This window comes from Scyliorhinus torazame, chromosome 4 (genome assembly GCF_047496885.1).
Source record: "Scyliorhinus torazame isolate Kashiwa2021f chromosome 4, sScyTor2.1, whole genome shotgun sequence".
Taxonomy (NCBI): domain Eukaryota; kingdom Metazoa; phylum Chordata; class Chondrichthyes; order Carcharhiniformes; family Scyliorhinidae; genus Scyliorhinus; species Scyliorhinus torazame.
Genome location: NC_092710.1, coordinates 129,946,975 through 129,967,773, shown reverse-complemented (window position 1 = coordinate 129,967,773; position 20,799 = coordinate 129,946,975). Strand labels below are relative to the sequence as shown.

General features: G+C 47.1%; 1 protein-coding gene and 1 pseudogene across 1 annotated transcript in view; both read left to right on the top strand.

Annotated features, from left to right (window-relative positions):
* The window catches only part of LOC140410474 (CUB and sushi domain-containing protein 1-like), a 3,392,839-nt gene that overhangs the window by 793,580 nt on the left and 2,578,460 nt on the right, over positions 1 to 20,799 (top strand). The gene's annotated exons all lie outside the window — the stretch shown is intronic.
* Positions 3,172 to 3,269, top strand: LOC140415725 (U6 spliceosomal RNA; annotated as a pseudogene).

The following is a 20,799-nucleotide window of genomic DNA, read 5'->3' as shown; positions in this document are numbered from 1 at the left end:
CTACAAACAGCAAGGGTCCCAACACTGATCACTGCAGTACCCCACTCGACACAGGCTTACAGGCAGAAAAACAGCTCTCGACCATCACCCTCTGCTTCCTGCCACTCATCCAACTTTGGATCCAATTTGCCAAATTCCCTTGGATCCCATGGGCTCTTACCTTCGCTATCATTTTCCCATGTGGGAACGTATTAAAAACCTTGCTGAAGTCCAAGTTAACTACGTCAAATGCATTGCCCTCATCAATACACCTGGTCACCTCTTTGAAAAATTCAATCATGTTGATTAGACATTATCTTCCCTGGGCAAAACCGTGCTGACTGTTCTTGATTAATTCCTGCCTCTCCAAATGCAGATTAATTCTGCGTCTCAAAGTTGCTTCCAATAGTTTGCCTTCCACTGAGGTCAGACAGACTGGCCTGTAGTTTCCTGGTTCAACCGTTCCTCACTTCTTGAATAATGTACTACATTTGCTACCTTCCACTCCTCCGGCACCTCTCCCATGACCAGAGAGGGACTGAAAATTATTGCCAGCGCCCCTGTTACTTCCTCCCTTGCTTCACTCAATAGTCTGGGATCTGGCCTTGGAGATTTATCTATAAGACCATAAGACCATAACACATAGGCCCATCGAGTCTGCTCTGCCATTCAATCATGGCTAATATGTTTCTCATCCCCATTCTCCTGCATTCTCCCCATAGCCCGCGACCCCTTTATTAATCAAGAACCTATCTATCTCTGTCTTCAAGACTCTCAGTGATTTGGCCTCCACAGCCTTCTGCAGCAAAGAGTTCCACAGATTCACCACCCTCTGGCTGAAGAAATACCTCCTCATCTCTGTTTTAAAGGATCGTCCCTTTAGTATGAGATTGTGTCCTCTGCTTCTAGTTTTTCCTACAAGTGGAAACATCCTCTCCGCGTCCACTTTATCCAGGCCTCGCAGTATCCTGTAAGTTTCAATACGATCCCTCTCATCCTTCTAAACTCCAACAAGTACAGACCCAGAGTCCTCAACCATTCCTCATGTGACAAGCTGTTCATTCCAGGGATCATCCTTGTGAACCTTCTCTGGACCCTTTTGAAGGCCAACACATAGTTCCTTAGATACGGGGCCCAAAACTGCTCACAATACTCCAAATGGGGTCTGATCAGAAAGCCTTATATAGCCTCAGAAGTACATCCCTGGTCTTGTATTCCAGCCCTCTTGACATGAATGCTAACATTGCATTTGCCTACTTAAATACGACTGAGCCTCCATGTTAATCTTAAGAGAATCATGAACAAGGACTCCCAAGTCCCTTTGTGCTTCTGATTTCCAAAGCATCTCCCCATTTAGAAAATAGTCTGTGCCTCCATTTCTCCTTCCAAAGTGCATAGCCTCACATTTTCAACATTGTATTCCATCTGCCACTTCTTTACCCACTCTCCGAGCCTGCCCAAGTGCTTCTGCAGCTCGTCTGCTGCCTCAATACTACCTGTCCATCTACAGATCTTTGTGTTGTCTGCAAACTTAGCAACAGTTCCTTCAGTTCCTTCTTCCAGGATTTCAAGCCTGCCAGACCACTCAGAATTTCCTCTCTGTTTATGTTAATTTCTTTAATTTGATGACAGTCCTTCTCCTTGATTTCTATACCCACACTATCCCTCTCACAAGTTAACACTGACACAAAGTATTCATTTAGAACCCTACTTACGTCCTCAGGCTCCATATCCACAATACCAATGTGGTCCTTAATGTACTTGTAAAACAACTTCGGATTTTTTATTTTACCTCCAATTTTCTTTCATGTCCCTTTTTTTCTCTATTAATTTCCTTTTTAAGTTCCCGCTTGCACATTCTATACACCTCTAGGGATTCTGTTGTTTTGAGCCCTCGATATGCCATGAGCCTCCCTTCTTCTCCTGATCCAATGCTGAATATCCCTCAATATCCAGAGCTCACTGGATTTGTTGGTCCCACCCTTTTTCTTGATTGTAACATGGTGGCCCTGTACTCTCCCTATTTCCTTCTTGAATGTGTCCCACTGTACTGTCACTTAAAAGTGTTCGCTCCCAGTCAACTCTGGCCAAATCATATCTGATCTTATTGAACTTGGCCTTCCCCCAGTTTAGAACTTTGATTTCAGGCCCACCCTTGTCCTTTTCCATAACAATCTAATGGAGTTATGATCGTTGTCTGCAAAATGTTCCCCCACTGATAATTCAACCACTTGCCCACTTTGTTACCTAAAATCAAGTACAGGACCACCCCCTCTCTTGTTGGACTCAGTTGTCTGGGGAGGGCCTGTTTTGAGTGCAATGTTTTTAAAACAAGTGTAACAGATTGCAGGAACTCGAATTGCTTTGAATGCAATTAGAGTTTAAATTCCACAATATTTTGCACCTGTTGTTGCGAGTAAGGGAATGCATCAAAATCACCAGCACAATTAGATGGTAACTCCAGGCCATCTTGGTTAGTTTGGTGTACAAGGCAGTTCTCAAAACCTCACCATTCATTGTTGCCTCAATAATACTGGAGTTACGCTATTCTTAGGATATCTGTACCAAAAATTCTTTCCATCCAGTTGTATTCCTGCCACCTTTTATAGCCTACAGGGAGTAGGTTTTATATGTGAATAGTCAATGTTGGAGGTGGTTCTTAACTGGCTGGTGTTATATCACCAGCCCTCTCAGTAGGGTGTAGTGGTATTGTCATTGGATTAGGAGTTTGAGGACCTGGGTTCAAATCCCACCATGTTACATAGATACATAGAATTTACAGTGCAGAAGGAGGCCATTCAGCCCATCGAGTCTGCACCGGTTCTTGGAAAGAGCACCCCACCCAAGTCCACACCTCTACCCTATCCCCACAACCCAGTAACCCCACCCAGCACTAAAGGCAATTTTGGACACTAAGGGCAATTTAGCATGGCCAATCCACCTAACCTGCACATCTTTGGACTGTGGGAGGAAACCGGAGCACCCGGAGGAAACCCACGCAGACACGGGGAGAACGTGCAAACTCTGCACAGACAGTGACCCAGCGGGGAATCGAACCTGGGACCCTGGAGCTGTGAAGCAATTGTGCTAACCACCATGCTACCGTGCTGCCCTTGTTAGACTGTGAAATTTGAATTCAGTAAAAATCTAGAATTAAAAGTCTGATGTTGACCACGAAAGCATTGTCTGTGCTCGCTTCAGCAGTGTGCATACTAAAATTAGAAGGATACAGAGAAGATTAGCATGGCCCCTGCACAAGGATGACATTGAAATCTCTGAAGCCAAATGATGCCCAGCCCTCCCACCCCTCTCAGCCATCGATCCAGTGATTGCACAAGATTTTCAAAATTACAGCAAAATATAATGGTGAAAGTCCTTAATATAATAATGACTTTGGAGAGAATTTCCCAGTATTTGTGGAGGTTAAAAAGTTTTGAATGTCTCAACAAATTGCAAAAAGTAGTTTACAAATCTTCAAGTAATGGTGCCCATGTGTTTCTTGGAAAAACATCCTCATTAGTCAGCAAGACCATGCTGATTTGGGTTGTCTGGCAAAAAATATATGATCGTGACAAGCACCCCGACGAGCTTCATATTAAAAGTTGATATTTGTGGTGAACTGGATCAGCACCATGGGAGATTATTTTATATTCGAGGTTCTCTGTACATGCAATTTGTTGTTGAACTTCTGAAGAACTTTGCTGTCGCAGTGAGTTTTTTTTTTAACCATTTCTCACGTGACTGTCAGAGCTAAAAAGCTAATTTACACATATTCATACCGAAACGGAAGAAATGAAGAAGCCATTTTCATTCCTTCCAAACTCATCCATTGACATGTAGCCTGCTCTTCTGGCGTTAATAGATCTCAATGTGAGTTGCTTTGCCCAGGATTCATTCATTCTGCCATTGCATTCAGGCAATATCACTCATTGGGATAAGTGACAGAATGTTCGAAAATACCTGAAAGCAATTCAGCAGCAACCTTTCAGCTCCAAGGATTTTTTAAATCGCAATGTATATTTATACATTGATGTGGCAACAGCTGCCTCCTGATTAATGGATGTTCAATGTACTGCTACAATTTCACAATTATCTGCACACCCTTCAGCACTTAACATCTGTTCGCTATTGTTAATCCCCCCAAAATAAGAAAATGATCTCATTAGCCCAACATATTTATGAGTGTAGCCAGTCAGTATATTTTTGCTGATTTCAATAAAGGACATGCAGAAATGCCAGACGTTTCAGCAACACTTTCTCCCAACAAACCTGTCCCCTTTTTTCAATATTCTCAATAGAAAGAAAATCTGAAAATCTGCAGAATCTTTTAAGTGGCAGGGAGAGTGGGTGGGGTGGGAGGGGGGGGGGGGTGATTTTCTTCACTGGATTAGCACCCAGGGAGTGAAGATGAGAATCAACGCCACTATCTCTCAAACTCCTGTCACTCCCTCTCTTTCTGGTCCATCTTTGTGGGATTATCCCATGCCTGTCTCCATGCCGCTCTCTTCCCACATCACCAACAAAACTCCAGCAATAGCTTCTGCTCCCAATCATATTGTGATACTTCAAAGTTTCACCTTTGACCTCCTTTATATGTTGACACTCAGTGACAAGATCCATAGGCAGGCGATCAGTTTCCATATTTATGATCCTGTCATGTAAAACTGCCTATCCTGCATCTTCATATCCAATGACATGGTGTTAAACATTTGTCCACAGCGATAGAGTACAGCTTCCCTCAAACTGTGAAGACCACAGCGGCACTTTTTTAAACTTCCACCAAAATCTCTGTACCTGTCTTCCCAATTCCATTCCTACTATGGTTGCTAACGTGAGCGGAACCAAAAGTTTATCTTGGTGTCCTGTTCGACCCTGAACTGAGCTTCAAACCTAACAACCATTGAGACCACTTACTTTCAATTCTGAAACTTTGCCTGTTCTTATCCTTGACTCTCTTTGCTGCTAATTCCAGGTTCATCTTTTAGTTAAACTCCCTTCTTCCATATTTTCCACACGTTTATTGAATTCAAAATTCCCCTTATTTACAAACAACCTCACCTCACCCCATCCTAACTTAACTCTGGAAAATCCCCAGCCTTTGCCTTTAGAGTCATTTTACACTTCCTTTGTATCTATTACCCCTCTTTCCTGATTTACTGTTGGTACAAGATCCTTCATCCATCTGCATCCTACTCTCTAAGACTCACTTCCTCCGTGTTCATACTTTTCTCTCGCTGCTTTCAAATGTCTTCTTAAAAACTATCCTTTTACCTTGCTTTTTGCCTTCCGTCCCAACCCTCTTACAATTTGGCATGTTTCGCTCTTGACCTTGGGACATCCCGATATAAATGCTGAATATTGTTGATAATATATATTTAAAATATTTTTATTAAAGATTTTTCATTGTAACACAGTAAGTGCAATAATATGAAACCGTTAATACAAGCTGCAGTTGCAAAAAGAAAACAATAAATAATCAAGAACTCATACTAACTTAACCCCCCAACTTTAAGCCAAACACCTTAACAACTGATGGCGACTAACTCTTTAAAAAAGGATATGAATGGCTGTCATTTTAGGTAGAACCCTTCTACCGACACCCTAATGGTGTACTTGACCTTCTCCAAATGGAAGAATGACGTGAGGTCACCCAACCATGCCAAGGCACTGGACAGAGCGGAAGATCTCCACCCAAGCAGAACTTGTCTCCGGGCTATTAATGAGGCAAAGGCAAGGACATCCGCTGTCACCCCTATCCTCAGTACCGGCGAGTCTGATACCCCGAAAATAGGCAACAACGGACAAGACCCCAGATCACATTAAGAATCTCTGACATGGTGCTAAAGAAAGAGACCCAGAACCTCACCAACATGGGACAAGACCAGAACGTATGTGTGTCGTTAGCCAACTCTTGAAAGCAATGCTCACAACGGTCCTCCACCCCAGAGAAAAAGACGTTCATCCGCCCCTTCGTCAAATGAGCTCTGCACACCACCTTGGACAAATGAGTCTCCTGCAGAAACATTACATCAGCATTCAAACTTTTAAGATGAGCAAATACCCTCCACCTTTTCACTGGGTCATTCAACCCACTGACATTCCAGGTAACCAAACAAATTCAGGCCTCTCACCCCCTCGATCCAGAGGCAGCCATTTCCACAAAGGGGGATTCTCCAAAGCTACATAGAAAGTACAGCAACCAGGCCCACCCAAGATGGTCACCAAACCCACTAACAAAGAAATATTTGCAGTCGCCTTCAGCAAAATACCCATGTCCCCCCACCTCCCCTCTTCCCTACCCTCGAATAATACCACACCCAAATATGCATACAAAAATCATAAGACAAACAATAACCATTAAAATCTACATCGAATAAACTTAACCTCAAACAGCAAAAAACCACTAAGCTCATTATTTAAAGCAAAATTAATAAATTGCGCTGTAGTCCCCCATCGCACCGCTTTTGTGAGCTACCTCTTCGACTAGCAGGACAGCTCCCGCCCAGAGTGAAGAAAAATGCGAACAGGGAAAGGACACAAAGCATAAAATCCCCTTAAAATATAGTATTCCAACAGGGAGCAATATATTTTTACAATAGTTATAGCAAATAGAACAGAACCCCCGCCATAGAATTAAACCCTCCACCCAAATCCAACTTATGAAACATTCAACCCACAAAACAACAAAGAAATGAAAACAAGAACAAGGAACCCCAACAAGCCCCGTATCCACATACCCACCCCTAACATTCAAAAAGGCCTAAGAAACCTCATCACCCCACATCCAGCCCATGCATTTTACATCAGGATCTGCCTCCACCGGCACAGAAAAAAGCAGTATTTTACCTCAAAAGTCACTCTTAACCATGCCGGGGGCACCACACTAAATCGGACTCCACTTTTATACAGGGCAGCTTTGGCCTTGTTGTATGCTGCCTGCTTCTTTGTCAGCTCCGGTCCCACATCCTGGTAAAACCTGATGGCGTGTCCTTCCCATTTGTAACCACGATGCTCTTTTGCCCATCTCAGGAACCGTTCTTCTTTCTGAAAGCTGTGGAATTTTACAATAACTGCTTGCAATGAGTAGTTAGGACGGTACTTCTGTTGTTGAGTCCGGTGGGCATGTTCCAGCTCGGGAGGGGTTGAATACACTCTTCCACCCTATCTTGCCAAATATCTTCATAAAATACTCTGTGGGATTTGGGCCTTCCATTCCCCCTAGTAATCCCACAACACAGATTTTGTCTCTTGGAACGATTCTCCAAATCATTGACTGGCCTTCAGCGTTTTATTCGCCTCAACCATCAGTAACATCGCAGCTTCCAGAAAGGCAATCTGGTCGCTATGCCTTGAAAGAGCCACCTCCATGCTTTGCATCGCAGCGCCATGTACTTTTACTATCTCGTTGGTCTTCTCCAACGCCAATCGAATGGGAGCCAGGGCCTCTTCCATAAATTTGCAGAGGTCCCCCGACATTACCCGCCTTTGCTTCTCAAATCCTGCTGCTAAGATGCCGGTAAGCATCTTGGCCTTTAATGGAGTGGCCGGAGTCACAGAAGCTGCCTCCACCATTTTCTCCACCAATGAGCCCGAGAAGCCTCCAAATCAGTCGACAAATTATAGCTATCAGGCTTCTTCCCCTGGCCTCCCTGGGCATATCTCCGATGTCGGCACGTTATCCCCTTAAATAAAGTGGTTTTTGAACAGAAACACTCCCAGAAACTGGGCGAAAACTGCTAAAAAGAAAAAGCCGTACCCCAGTGTGAGCCACCTCGGGCATGTCTTTCCCCTACATACCACCACCGGAAGTTCCCATTGTCAATAATATTGCTGTTGATCATGCTGATCATTAACCCATTTTGCTTTGCTTTTTGAAAGATCTTTCCCAGTAAAGTATCTGCAAATATATGAAAATTTACGCTGCACTTTGCAAGCACTGAATGCACTACAGACAGACACAGTGCTTTGTTATGGATAGTTTATATAACCGAGTTTGATTCTTCCTGTGACATGTCTTAATTGTATTGTTTTAAAGTGCTGTATCCACACATTATTGTGACAAATTTTGATTGTTTTTAATGGATTTAGTCAAAATAACCTCTTCAAGCTGCGCGACTGCACAATTTAATGCTCAGGTTCTTCCCAAAATAAGCTTGTCTTGAAAAGAGACTCTATCTCCAGTTCCCTTCAATCATTGAGATTATGCCGTGCCTGTTTGCTGCACTGCCTTATACTTAGAACTGCCACTCAACCATGTGATAGAATGGCAATGAGCCTCACCAATTCCTAGCACACCATACTTGTGGGAGCATAGCCTTGTTATATGGCTTATTGACAGTTCTAAGTACAAACCAGAACAGGTCATGTATTTCCAGAAATGTAAGGCATTTGGATATGGAAGTTCTTTATTCGAATCATATTTTGGAAAATGTCTGAGATTACACTAAAGAATGAATGAAGGTATCCAAATTGAAAAACCTATGACTAGTTATTGGAGACTCAAAAATAAAACCAAACCCAAGGGATCTTCCTTTAAACTTTCAATTATCTGACACCTCTCCTTGTCTCGACGCTGCAGTTCATTGATGTAAAAGGGCAGAAGCTTTTTTGAGGATGAGGCAGTTGGAGTGATTCAGTGCAAGAAAGCCAGCTGAGAGGATAACTAACTTGTAGGGATTGAATCGATTCAAACTATTTTGCGAGAACTTTGAAGTATTTACATAATCAAGCAATTTCTTCCATTCTACCTTACAGCAACATGTTGCAAATAAGACATGTAGGTCCTTTATCAGAACACCAACAGAAAGTAAATGGAGCAATCAGGGAAACTTAAAAGTGCAAATACTGTCTGAAGGAATAATTGGCTTGTTTCTGTTCATTCCGTCTTTAATGGTAAAACATTACCAGTCACTTAAATCACAATATAATTTTATTTGGCTAGTATACCAGAACCAGTTACCTTAAGCATTTTCTGAATAACAAATTATGGAATCTGAATGGTTACGGCCCCGAAGGAGAACATTCAGCTAAACACCCATTCATCTGAACTGATCTCTAGACTGATTCTTGTCAGAATTGTGCAGTATCTTCGGTACGAACAGAATTAACATTTCAGCTTTACCTGTGTTGAACCGTTTTGGGTGCAGTTGGTAGACTGGATTAAATGTTCTCTCAGCCCAATTACGTCTGTATTTCTCGAAGAATATTATTATCCAAAAATATCGTAACTGCTTCTAAATATGTTGCTTGACTAAGAATAATGTTGCTCCTTGTTTCTTCAGCTGAAATGTGCTAATGTGCAGCCTTTTGCTTCCCTTTGTCCTAAGTGCAATGTTTCTTTTAACAATTTGGAAAGCTTTACTTAAAGATAAATCAACTTGGTCATATAATTAAGCTGCATAATGATGGGTCGTGATTACTTACAGAAAAATTAACTGGAGACCTCCTCCGAGAGCTTGATTAGTAACCAACTAGTGGCATGATACTGGGTCATATAGATCAGAATATTTATAACATTGAGCTATGTGGTGAGAAATTTATCTGCAAAATGGGTGGCATCTTCTTGGTCACCCATTACATACCATTTCCAATATTGATCTGTATTGACTTTAATGGAACTGATTATTAGGTGGCCAGTGTGGTGCTACAGCATAAGACAACTTTCTATCCGTTGACCTTTGCAGTGTTAGCTGTCCATATCTAATTCTGTTTTGGGAATGACATGATGATGAAAGAAAGACTTGCATTTATAAAGCACATTTCACAATCTCAGGATATTCCCAAGGTATTTTGCAGCTTGCGGCAGCCAATTGGCACACAGCAAGCTCCAACAAACAGCAATGTAATAGTGACTTGGAAATCTGTTCTAGTGCTGTTGGCTGAGGGATAAATATTGATCAGGTTATCAGTGATAGCTCCCTTGTTCATCTTCAAAATCATGGTATAGGATCGTTTATGCCCACCAGTCATGAATTTGCCTAGCAACAGCAGTAAAACAAATTGAACAAAACATAATAGGATATGACCTGCCCAGCACCCTGTGGTGATATGTATCACTGTAAATACACAAGGGGTTGATGTGAACACACTACACCTAGCTAGACACCAGAGGGAGCACCAGAGACATCATGACACACAGACATTCAACCAATAGGTCAGTAAGATAGGACACGACCAATGGGCAGTCACGACACACCCAGACGTGACACTACCACAGGGGGGCATTACACCAACCCATATAAAAGGACACAGCACACATGCTCAGCCTCTTTCCCGTGGAGACACTTAGTGAGTACAGACAGGGTTGATTGAAACACATCACACCCACCACGTGGATTGTAGCAGACTGGTTAGTTAGTCTGAGTAGCTATAGCAGGATTGACAGGAGAGTCGAATCCAAGTCGGAGAATTGTTAATAGTTTAATAAATGTGCTAAAGCTATCTCCAAGTCTGAACCTTCCTTTGTCAGAGTGTACATCAAGGAAGCAGCTTAATACATCAAGAGCATAACAAAACATGGTACCAAGGAGTGACTGTTTAAATCCATATAGTTCCAACTCAGCAAACCGTGACAACCAGCAACAGCACCCAGGCAAGATGATCGAGATTCCAGTTCCACAGCGGCTCAGGTGCCACGGCAATCTCAGTGAAAACTGAAAACAAATTTAACAAAACATAATAGGATATGACCTGCCCAGCACCCGATAGAAATCCGCCTCGAGACAGCAGTAACCAGAATTCAAAAGACTGGTTGAGATGCGCCTCGCCCAGAAATGAGATTAAAAGGCATTTAGGTAAGAATCAGAGGGGAATAGCTTATGAGCAGAAACAGTTGACCTTGATGATAGGAAGATCAATGAGGTATGCATATGATAATGTCCAGAGTTAAACAATTTGATAAGGGCAGGCACCGAAAATACAAAGAAAGCAGAATCAAAATGGAACAAAGGTATAATTGCTAGCAGCCTCAGAAGCAATTGAGGCCAGTTGATACCTAGCAGGCTCAGGAACAGACAAGCCAGTTGTCAGTCACCAAACCTGGAGCCCAAGTTTTATTTCTAACAGCCTCAAAGTATTAAAGCCAAGTCAGTGCAGAAAACCTTCATAAAGACATTTTAATATCTTCACTCGACCAAGACAAGCCATTTCCCAGACTTGATGATCAACCTTGTATTCTGTGGTAATTTTAAGCTGGACTTGATTTATAGATTGATTTAATTACAATGTTGTTTGGGGAAACGGGGGAAGTCTTATATAAACATAAACTGTGTGTGTGTTTGGCAATTCATAGACCTTAATTGTCTAAGAGTAGAGTAGTTCTGATTGTGTGTACGTGTCTTTTCTTTACTTTACTAAATAGTCTTTAATAATTTTTATGTGATTATGGGCAATTTATTCTCACTGGGGTTTCACTTGATTCCTCACACAATTACAAAAACAAAACAATACACACCCACAAACCGGTGTTGTAAGTCGGAATGCCCTTGCAGATAACATCTGCGTAACATCAGCATGTTTTGTGAAACCACCCAAAGAGGGCAGACAGGGCTTTAGTTTAACATCTCATCTGAAAGATGGTATCTCCAACATTGACACACTCCCTCAGCACTACAGTGATTTTTGGACTAACTCCTCTCGAATGGGGCTTGCACCCATAACCTTTTGACACAGTGAGTGTGCTACCACTCACTAATGCTGACTTGCCACCAACTACTTTAGATTATCTTCTGTAATGAATTGCTTTTGTTAGATAAACATGACCACAGTTTTTGAATATGAATGCCAATTTATGAATTTCTTTGGAATCTTTTCAAAAAGCTGATTACAGCTTATTGGGAAACATTATGGTTACATCATCTGTTGATGTACAAAGCCAGTTGATATCAACCTTAAGCCCATAATGTTCCACGGCAGTTTCTCAAAAATCAACCATTCGAAAATCAAAATGTTGCCTCACAGCATAAAGCCTCTGACTAGCTGGTGACCGTTCTTCATACTTGGCCCCTACTGAGTTCCATTTCCTGTCTCAGGACAGAGTAGAAGGTAGTCTGACAGGGATAACATCTACAGATTAACGTCTTAGCATTATTGGAAACGAGAGGGATTCTGCAGGAATCGGCGGGGCGGGCAACTCCGGTGCCGAGGAGTGGCGTGAACCACTCCGGAGTCGGGCCGTCCCAAAGGTGCGGAGGAGGGGCTAGGCCGGCGCCGAGGTGGTTTGCGCCGCGCCGACCGGCGAGGAAGGAGTTTGGCGCCATGCCAACAGGCGCCGAAGGGCCTCCACCGGCCGGCGCGAGTTGGCGCATGCGCGGGAGCGCCAGCGTGTGCTGGCGTCATCCCAACGCATGCATGGGCGGGGGTCAACTCCACGTCAGCCATGGCGGAGGACCACTGTGGCCGACGCGGAAGAATAGAGTGCCCCCCAGGGTACAGGCCCGCCCGCAGATCGGTGGGCCCCGATCGCAGGCCAGGACACCGTGGGGGCACCTCCCGGGGCTAGATCCCCCGCCCCCCCCCACCGAGAGCCCTGGAGGTCTCGCCGGTAAGCACCTACTCTAATTTACGTCGGCGGGACCGCCCACAAACTGACGGCCACTCGGCCCATCGCGGGCCAGAGAATCGCCGGGGGAGGGGCCGCTGCCAGCGGCCACCAGCCGACACGGTGCGATTCCCGCCCCTGCCAAATTCCCAGCGCCGGAGAATTCAGCAGCCGGCGGGGGCAGGATTCACGCCGCCCCCCGGTGATTCTCCCACCCATCGGGAGGTCGGAGAATCCCGCCCCACAAGTGTAAAAAAGCAGTAGGAGGATATTGCGGCAATTATGAATGGATTGGATTGGATTGGATTTGTTTATTGTCACGTGTACCGAGGTACAGTGAAAAGTATTTTTCTGTGAGCAGCTCAACAGATCATTAAGTACATGAGAAGAAAAGGGAATAAAAGAAAATACATAATCGGGCAACACAACATATACAATGTAACTACATAAGCACTGGCATCGGATGAAGCATACAGGGTGTAGTGTTAATGAGGTCAGTCCATAAGGGGGTCATTTAGGAGTCTGGTGACAGTGGGGAAGAAGCTGTTTTTGAGTCTGTTCGTGCGTGTTCTCAGACTTCTGTATCTCCTGCCCGATGGAAGAAGTTGGAAGAGTGAGTAAGCCGGGTGGGAGAGATCCTTGGTTATGCTGCCCACTTTCCCCAGGCAGCGGGAGGTGTAGATGGAGTCAATGGATGGGAGGCAGGTAATAATATGGGAATGCATATTATTACCATCCCAAACTGGACCCCAACAGTTGCTAGGATACCGGACAGAAACCCCAATATTTTATTTAATTTCCAAGACTGTGAGGAAAAGACGCTTTACTCCAGGAGGATTCCATGTACAAATAGGGATATGGGCCGGGATTCTCCGAACCCTCACCGGCTGTTCTATTCTCCGGCGCTGCTTTTCAGGCAGTGGCGGGATTCCCGCCACGTCAGTCGGCCCCCCCCCCGGCAATTCTCCTGGCCCGGATGGGCCGAGCGGCCGTCCAGTTTTGGCCAGTCCTGGCAGGTAAGCGTGCTTGGGGAGCGCGGGGGGATCCGACACCCGGGGGGAGGGGGAGGGGGGGCCCCCAGGGTGGCCTGGCCCATGATTGAGGCCTACCGATCTGCGGGCGGGCTTGTTCCATGGGTGGATCTCTTTCCTCCGTGTCAGGCCCCTGTAGGGCTCCGCCATTTTGCCCGGGGGCCAGGGTGGAGAAGTGAACCCTCGCGCATGCGCGGAAATACGCCGGCCGGTTTGCGCATGCGTGAAAATACACCGGCCGGTCCGCGCATGCGCGAACTCGCGCCGGCCCTTTGGCCCCGGCTGGAGCGGCGTTGACCCCTCCGCCATCCACCTATCCCCCGAAACTTCGGAGAATTCCTCACTTTCGGGGGCTCTTGACGCCAGAGTGGTTGGCGCCGGTTTTCCCGCCGGCGTAGGGACTTAGTCCCCAGAAGGGAGAATCCCGACTATGGTATTTTAAAACAAACTTCATTACTAACATAGTATCAAACTCACTTTAACATCATTTAAGAAAATATATCAGTTAAACAGTCCTTGACAATAAAATGAGACACTTTAGGGCACAATTCTCCGGCCTCCTTGTGCTCTTGTTCAAGTGAAACGAGGCCGGTGAATAGCGGGAGAGGCCAAAAACAAGGACCGCGGCAGGTGCCAAAGAATTTGCGATGCAACCAACCCGAAGTCGGGATCTTGCTGTAGCGTGGCGAGAAACCAAGTAACAGATGACGGACAGTGGGTGCCGCAGGAGGGTCCACCTCAACAGGGAGACAGTATGATATCTGTGCCGTGTCCTCACGAACTTGGCACCACAAGGAAGACGAGGACACCCGCTCTCAGTGGCCATCCAGGGGCGTCATTCTCCGACCCCCCGCCGGGTCGGAGAATGGCCGTAGGCCGCCGTGAATCCCGCCCCCGCACCCGCCGAAGTCTCCGGTACCGGAGATTGGGCGGGGACGGGAATCGGGCCGCGCCGGTTGGCGGGACCCCCCGCTGGATTCTCCGGCCCAGATGGGCCGAAGTCCCGCCCAGAAATTGCCTGTCCCGCCGGCGTAAATCAAACCTGGTATTTACCGGCAGGACCAGGCGACGTGGGCGGGCTCCCGGGTCCTGGGGGGGGGGGGGGCGCGGGGCGCTCTGACCCCAGGGGGTGCCCCCACGGTGGCCTGGCCCGCGATCGGGGCCCACCGATCCGCGGGCGGGCCTGTGCCATGGGGGCACTCTTTCCCTTCCGCCTCCGCTACGTGTTCTTCCATGGCGGAGGCGGAAGTGACTCTCCCCACTGCGCATGCGCGGGAAACTGTCGTCGACCGCTGACGCTCCCGCGCATGCGCCGCATTTCCGTGCCAGCTGGCGGGGCAACAAACGCCATTTCCGCCAGCTGGCAGGGCGGAAATCCCTCTGGCGTCGGCTTAGCCCCTCAATGTTGGGGCTAGGCCGCCAACGATGCGGAGCATTCCGCACCTTTGGACCGGCGCGATGCCCGTCTGATTGGCGCCGTGTTTGCCGCCAGTCGGCGGACATCGCGCCGTTGGTGGAGAATTTCGCCCAAGGTCACCGTAGCCCTGAACCTTTACACCTGGGGATCAAGCCAGGGCTTGAGCGGGGACCTGTGTGGCATTTCACAGGCCACAGGTGCATCCGTAATGTCATGAATGCCATTTGCCCTAGCAGAAAACTATATCAACTTTGACATGAACCAAGCCCAGCAAAATACTCGGGCAGCAGGATTCTCCACCATCGCCAGAATGCCCCAGGTCCAGGGGATAGTGATGCCACGCATGGTGCCCTGCGCTCACCGGGCCATCTGGGAGAGCCCTACGTTAACAGAAAGTGGTTCCACTCCCTGAACATACAGCTCGTGTGCGACCACCACATGAAGGTCATGCACGTGTGTGCCTGCTTCCCGCAGAGCCTCCGCAACAGCATTCGGTCATCCCCGGCCTCTTCGAGGACCACCCCAGGATGGGCGGCTGGCTCTTGGGGGATAAGGGGTATCCGCTGAGGATCTAGCTAATGATCCCTGCACGGAGATCCAGACACTGAAGCGGAGACCCGATACAACGAGACCCATGTGGCCACCTGGGCTGTGAATTGAGCAGTGCATCAGACTCCTCAAGATATGGTTCCGAAGCTGCAACCGCTCCGAGAGGGTCGCCCCCAGAGCGTCACCCTCTTTGTGGGGTCTGCTGTGTCCTCCAGAACCTCGCACAGCAGCAGGGCGATGTGGTGGAGATTGGTGATGAAGAACATGTGGCCACATCTGAGGAAGAGGACAGGGATGTTAAGGCGGCACTGGACCAGCAGAGGCTGGAGGATGAGCCCAGGGTGGGACAAGAGGACTAGCAGAAGGCTGCAGGACAGGCTGCAGCGGCAAATGTCCGGCAAGCCCGGAGGGCCATGGAGGCCCTTGTACACGTCCGATTCACATAGGACATGACCTGGTCCATCGTTGAAACCTTACCCACCCCCATTTCTCACCATCCCAGTAAATGTAAACATCATTCCATTATGCTTCCAACCAAATATGCATCATATTCTGAATTGGAGGATCTAAAATTGACATAAACCTCTCAATCCAGCAGCTGCAAGAGCATTCCACGAACAAAGGAAACCACTATATGTTGCCTTGAGCAATTCTCAGTTGGATATTCAACCATGTGAAATGTGGCGGCCTAGTTAAGATGTTGGAGAAAATTGATTGCCCACAGAAAATACTCTGCATGTGATCCTCTTTCTATGATAATACAATCAATTTTATGCCGACCCCCCCCACCAGATATGTTTCCAGTTGGGGGAAGGGGTTAGTCCACTACCTTCCTACTCACGCTCAACCTGGTCCCCAAAAAACAGGTGGGCGGGAGGCAAAATTAACAACTCACCCACCAATTTTAAGAAATAAGCAATTGATCTTGATACCAAGCCAATTGACTTGAATATTATGCTCCCCACGCTATAATTAGGTGGTGCGGGCAGGAGTGAGAACGCTACAATTTTTAACTTTGTGCAAAAAAGCTGGAAGGAAGGACATACTTCATTCGTAGGGTCCCCTGTGCACTTCAAGGACATGCACCCAAGATGTTACACCACCTCTTTTTCTCTCCAAAACCTGCCCGGTCATTCCCTGACAAACCCACCTCCCATACCCATCAGCTCCCCACCCCGCACTATCCAAAACCCTGGGCTTAGCTGGGTTCAGACCATTACTGATTTATCCCGGGATATGCTTGCATTCCCAGCAGCACTCATTTCTCAGTTTGGAAGCTGCTGGGACTGCTAGAACTGCAGACCAATCAGATTGGCCAGCAGCTCTTGGGGGCAGGACTTCCTCCCACTAAGGGGCAGATATCCCATTAGCCTGCTGGCAACATTTTATTACTGAAGAGTGGTCTTTTTTTAAGTTGGTCACCTAGCGGCGGGATTCTCCAACCCCCCGCCGAGTCGGAGAATCCCCGGGGGGCAACGTGAATCCCGCCCCGCCGCTCCGACTGCTGTATTCTCCGGCACCGGATTTCGGGCGGGGGTGGGGACCATGCCACGCCAGTCGGGGGCCATTGTCAACGGCCCCCCAGGCAATTCTCTGGGCCCCGATGGGCCGAGCGCCCGTCGGTTTCTGGCCAGTCCTGCCGGCGTGGATTGGACAAGGTCCCACATGGCGGGACCTGGCAGGTAAGTTGGCTGGTGCGGTCCCCGGGGGTGCGCGGGGGGATCTGACCCCTGGGGGTGGGGGGGGGGAACCACGGTGGCCTGGCCCGCAATCGGGCGTGCCTGTGCCATGGGGGCACTACTTCCTCCCACGCCGGCCCCTGTAGGGCTCCGCCATGGCCAGCGCAGAGAAGACACCCCCCTGCGCATGCGGCAGAATACGCCAGCCGGTGTACGCATGTGCTGAACCACGCCGGTGGTTCTGCGCATGCACTAACTTGCGCAGTCCCTTCGCCGCCGGCTGGCGCGGCGCCAACACCTCCACCGCCGGCCTAGCCCCTGGAAGTGCATGGATTTCTGCAACTTCCAGTCAGCCTGACGCCGTAGTGGTTTGCGCCATTTTTTACGCCGGAATCGGGCCATCTCGCCGGAATGGGAGAATCCCGCTTCTGGTATCTGACCTTTGCAATGGGTGGGGGCGCAGCAATATACCCACTGTGAAATCCAGTCCGATATATTGGATGAGGTCAGCTATGAATGGAAAATATCACAACGCTGGTGGAGACTTGCCGTGGAGAATGCAACATGAAGCTTTGCATTGCTACAGCTGTGATAGAATCATGAAGCATGCTGGTGCTAGACATTGAGGGAATTGGAATGGACTCAGGATCCTGGTTCAAAGTAAGGGTGGGGAAATGATTGTGCGCAGTGTGTTAGCCATCTCGGACAATCAAAACACTTTTGGGCGAGAATGTGAGGTGGAAGAGAATGCTGCTTCAGTTATTTGTAGATGCCATGTTTGTTTGGATGTTAAAGTGCCAACCCTTGCCTTGTGTTTCCTGCAAGGTTATTGAGCCACTGTGGCACTGTATACGGGTCTCCTGTAAAGCCCTGCTCACAATTGCCTTGCTCACCTCCATCCAACCTCCTGATTCTCCTACCAGTCCCGGAGAGCAGAATCTCTTTCTTGTGCTGCCCTGCTGCAGCATTACTTCAGTGTGGGCGGCACGGTAGCACAGTGGTTAGCAAGTTTGCTTCACAGCGGCAGGGAACCAGGTTCGATTCCCAGCTTGGCTCACTGTCTGTGCGAAGTCTGCCCGTTCTCCCCGTGTCTGCGTGGGTTTCCTCCGGGTGCTCCGGTTATCTCCCACAAGTCCCGGACGGCGTGCTGTCAGATGAATTGGACATTCTGAATTCTCCCTCAATGTACCCGAACAGGCGTTGGAGTGTGGCGAATGGGGGATTTTCACAGTAATTGAATTGCAGTGTTAATGTAAGCCTACCTGTGACACTAATAAAGATTATTATTATAGGTTCTTCATTCAACCTGAGGAGCTCTCTATACTGCTGCTATTGCTACCCATTTCCATGCAGAGAATCTCTGGCACAGGAACAGACATTCAGCCCAATTAGTCCATGTCAGTGTGTGTGGTCCATCTGAGCCTCCTCCCATCTTTTCTCCTATTAATCGACCACTGGAACACTTTAGTCCCATCCTCCTCACATGTTTGTCTATTTCCCCTTGAAGGAGTCTAAAATACTTGCTTCAGTCTTTCTGTGTGGTAGCGAGTTCCGCATTCTCAACACTTTTTGGATGAAGAAGTTTCTTCTGAATTCCCTTTTAGATGTCTGAGTGACTATCTAATATTGATGGTTTCATTATCACTCCCAGCAGCCATAAATTAAAAAGTAAATAAATCTTGCCTTTAACTTGCTGCGGATCTTTTGTTTTGCAGCAGCTTTTGAAACTCCTTTCCTCTGTTGGAGGTCGCTTGGGTAATGCTGGACGTGATAGACAGTCGGTAGGGGTTGGAGTGGGGGAAGGAAAGGTGCTAAAAATGGGTTAGCAGGAAAAAGTGTTAAGAATTGCTGGTTAGATTGGGGAAACATTCAGGAAAATGACAGGCAGTTTTGGATTTTTCTAAATCAAGCGTTGTGAGATTTTGAGAGTTCCAATTCCGGTGTTGTTGATTTATGTGCCATTTGCTGCATTGATAATGCATTTGTCACGATGGAGAACAGTGAAGTATAGGATTGAGTGTCTGCCAGTGGCCTTCTACCTCAGGAAGTAATGTAACTGAATATTCTAGGGAAGGTTGGTGAACCTGGGGGTAAGTTGTAGCAGGTCAGACAAGGAGTGAATGTAAATACCACAAAGTGTATTAAGTCTCCTCGGAAGCTTCATATTTTCGTTTTAATGTCTTGGTCATTGAAATGAAATAACAAGGGGGCGAAATAAGCAACTTGACCGACTTTCAGAATTATTTGCTATTGGTTACAATTTCTGTTACATGATTTGCTGATGGAGTGGAAGAAAAATAGCTCGTAAGAGTCAGCTGCAGAGTAAAACTTGATTTTTTTTTTTTACGATTCACGAGATTGTTGGGAACTGGCTGTTATAAAGTGGAGGCATTTAAGGCCCATTGACATTTTTGTGCAAAATATAAAAATTCTAATGACGTGTATCGCAATACTGCCAAATGTTCCAGCCACTTCCGCTGGTGGAACTTCTGGGCCCGCCAACGGCAACTTCCCCGATGTGGGTTTCCAAGTGGCAGAGGGTGCAAACAATGGGAAACCATGTAGACAGCAGCGGGACTGGAAGGTCCCACCACCGGCCAACGGTTGACCGCTGCAAAACACGCCACGAGGGAAGCGGAAAATGTAACTTCCAATTTAGGCAGCTTGAAACAAACATAAAAGTTGTGACTGCTGTGCCATTTTGCTCAGGTCCTTTTGCGTACATATGAGATGACCTGCCATGGAAGGTGACGGTAAATTGATGGAAAGTGGTCAGATGATCCCTTTTGCTGGCTACTGCTTCCAGCTGAATCTCACCATTTTCACCCTCAATATGTAACCAGACCCTGAGCTAGCCTCAATTCCCTTATCCAGCGCAAAGACTGCCACTTCCACAGAATAACATGACCCATTTCTGTCCTCACCACAATCCATCTGCTGCTGAAACCCCCATGCATCTGCTACCACCAAATTTGGCTGTACCATTGCCATCCTATCCAGCCTCTCATCTTCCATCCTCCATAAATTAGCTTATTTGAAACTTCTGCCTGTATCCTAACTTACACAAAACTCCTTTCGACCATCATCATCACTGTGCTTGCTGACCTACAAGGGTTTTGGTCAACGCTTTGATTTTATTATTTTCACCCTCTTGTTCAAATCCCTCCATGTCCACAACCCTCCTCCAGCGCAACCATCTGACAATTCTACCATCCTCCAACTTTGGTGTCTCATGTGTTTCCCATTGGCAGCCGTGCCTTCAGCCATTTAGGTCCTAAAGTCTGGAAGTTCCTTCCCAAAAGATCTGTCACCTCCCTTTATCTGAGAACCTGCTTCTTTACCAAACATGTTTGGCCTCCTCTCCTCCTTTGGCTCCATATCAATTTCAGGCTAACTAACGCTCTTGTGAAAGACCTTGGGATGTTTTACCACATTAAAGACACCATCATAGAATTTACAGTGCAGAAGGAGGCCGTTTGGCCCATCGAGTCTGCACCGGCCCTTGGAAAGAGCACTCTACTTAAGCCCACTGCTCCACCCTATCCCCGTATATAAATGCCAGATGCTGTTGTTGTAGTCCCACCATTGTTCTGAAGATAACGGAAG